The following is a 2,930-nucleotide window of genomic DNA, read 5'->3' as shown; positions in this document are numbered from 1 at the left end:
GTCTAGTTGTGGAGTACGTTGTTTCACTGGCCCATGTTGCTGTTATGATTGCATTCTTCCTGGGTGAGGCAGTTGCTCACCGGCCATTGGACGGCAGCTCACTCTGGCTGCCGGCCACTCACGGTAGCTTATGGCAGCCCACTGCAGCAGAGGCTGCAGCCTACAACATCACCAGCGATTCATGACAGCCCAGCTCCCAAGTCGAGCTGTTGTTCACCATCTTAGCTGTAGAGGGTGCAGCGTCACTGGCCCATGTGGGATCCGAACCGGGGACCTGCTGTTCAGAGCTGGCGTCCCAAGCCAGCTCTTAACCAACGCACCACTCGGCCGGCCCCAGATGATAGTCTTATATATAGAAAATCCTAAAGACTCCACCAAAAAACTGCTAGATTAATGAATTCAATAAAATTTCAAGATACAAAATCAACATACAGAAATTAGTTGTGTACACTAACAACAAAATATTTGAAAAAGATATAAAGAAGACAATCCATGAAGAATAGAATCTCAAAAACCATAAAACACTTAGGAATAAATTTAACCAAAAAGGTAAAAGATCTTACACTGAAAACTACAAGATTTTATTGAAAGACATAGAAGACACAAACAAATGGAAAAATATCCTGTGTTCATGGATCAGAAGAATATTATTAAAATGTCCATACTACCCAAAGCCACCTATAGATTCAGTGCAATCCCTATTAAAATTCCAACAGCATTTTTCACAGAAATAGAAAAAACAATTCTAAAATTTGTATGGAACCACAAAAGACCCCAAATAGCCAAAGCAATCCTGAGAAAGAAGAGCAAAGCTAGAAGCATCACACTTTCTGATTTCAAACTGTAGTAATCAAAATGGAATGGTACTGGCATAAAAAATGGACACACAGACCAATGGAACAATTAAGTACCCGGAAATAAACCTTTGGTATACAGTCAACTAATATTTGACAAAGGAGTGAAGAAAAGAAAACTCAATTCAGTAAATCATGCTGGGAAAACTGGATAACCACATGCAGAGGAATGAAATTAGACCCCTATCTTACACCACTTGCAAAAATCAACTCATAATGGATTAAAGACTTGAACATAAGACCTGAAACTTTGAAATTCCTAGAAGAAAGCATAGGGGAAAAGCTCCTTGATGTTGGTTTTGACAACATTTTTTTTGGATATGACACCAAAAGCACAAGCAACAAAAACAAAAACATCTGGGGCATATTTTTTTTAATGGAGATTTAAAGTTTAATTGGAAAGTTCCTGCTATTTCCTTCATCACCAAACTTAGCTGGATTTCCTTTAGTCTTCTCAGGATTGTGGCTGTTTCCACTCTTATAAATCAACCTCAACTACAGTGTATATAGATAGAACTATCTAAGTAAAGGAAGGGAGGTAGAATTCAGAGCTTCCAACATAGTTAGGAGTAACTTGAGGAGTAACTTAGGACCCACTCTTTGAAAGTTGATTCTTTTTTCCTGATTTGACAGATACTAATTTTATTTGCCCTAACCTAAAAACCTAGTACTCTGCTGGAACTTTCTGTTGGGTGTGTCCCAAGTCGCAAATCTTAATTCCTCGTCGTATTCTGGCTCAGCGGTCTCATTTCTCCTAGCAGGGTACAATCCCCTTGATGCATTTCAGTCTTGCTTCTGCTTTCATTTAACTAAGTGACTTTTGTTTTAAATAAATGGTGACTGAAAAATTTGAGAGAAAGAAAAAATATCTCTGAATTTCTCCCTCAGGAACTCTTTAGGTTGTCGTCACCTCTACTTACATAACTTTTATGATATATAAGAAAAATGGGTTTCCTTTTTTGTAAACTGTTCTCTGATTACAACTGAGTAGTATTGGAGGAAAATTATTTTTATTAGTAGTAATAATACTACTGGTAGAAGTCAAATAATATCTGTGGATCTCTTGTCTCTGGTATTACCTTTGTAATTTTTGATGATTTCAATATATTTGATTTTATATTCATGTTTTTAGTTTATTGGTCAATTTCTTTGATTTATAAAGTGGGAGATTAAAAAGAAGCAGGTTTTCTGTGGGGTTCATTTCAAAACTGGGAAAGGGCTGAGAATAAGAGTTTAAAAACCAAAAAGAGATAAATTAAGTATGAGAAGGGGTATGGTTAATTATGGAATCTTCCATTTCTCTATTTTTTNAGCCCATGGCAACCCACTGCCACAGGGGCTGCAGCCTACGCCGTTGCGGGCGACTCACAGCAGCCCAGCTCCAGGTCGAGCTATTGTTCAGCATCTTAGCTGTGGAGGGCAGTATCACTGGCCCTCATATGTGGGATCCGAACCAGGGCCCTCGGGTGTCCCAAGCCAGTTCGTAACCATCGCGCCACTTGGCCGGCCCCCAAACTCATTTTTTGAAGCTGGCATTACCCTGATACCAAGGCCAGATAAGGAAGCTACAAGAAATGAACACTACTGACCAATATCCTAGATGAATATAGATGCAAAAATTCTCAAAAATATATTAGCAAACCTAGTTCAACATTTACCATGATCGAGTGAGATTTATCCCAGGAACGCAAGGATGATTCAACATATGCAAATCGATAAATGTGATACACCACATTAATACACTGAAACATAAAAGTCATGATCATCTAAATACATGCAGAAAAAGCATTTGACAAAATACATCTTTTCATGATAAAATCACTGAATAAACTGGGTATAGAAAGAACGTAACTCAATGTAATAAAAGCTATATATGACAGCCCCACAGCAAACATCATACTCAACAATGAAAGATTGAAAGCTTTTCCTTTAAGATCAGGAATAATACTAGGGTTACCACTCTCACCACACCTATTCAATATAGTACTGGAAGTCCTAGCCAGAGCATTCAGGCAAGAAAAAGAAATCAAGTGCATCTAACTCAGAAAGGAAGATGTGAAATTGCCTTTGTTTGCA

The sequence above is a fragment of the Hipposideros armiger genome, unplaced genomic scaffold (assembly GCF_001890085.2).
Source record: "Hipposideros armiger isolate ML-2016 unplaced genomic scaffold, ASM189008v1 scaffold_1015, whole genome shotgun sequence".
Classification (NCBI taxonomy): Eukaryota; Metazoa; Chordata; class Mammalia; order Chiroptera; family Hipposideridae; genus Hipposideros; species Hipposideros armiger.
The sequence above is the reverse complement of the archived record's forward strand: the minus strand, read 5'-3'. Positions refer to the sequence as shown.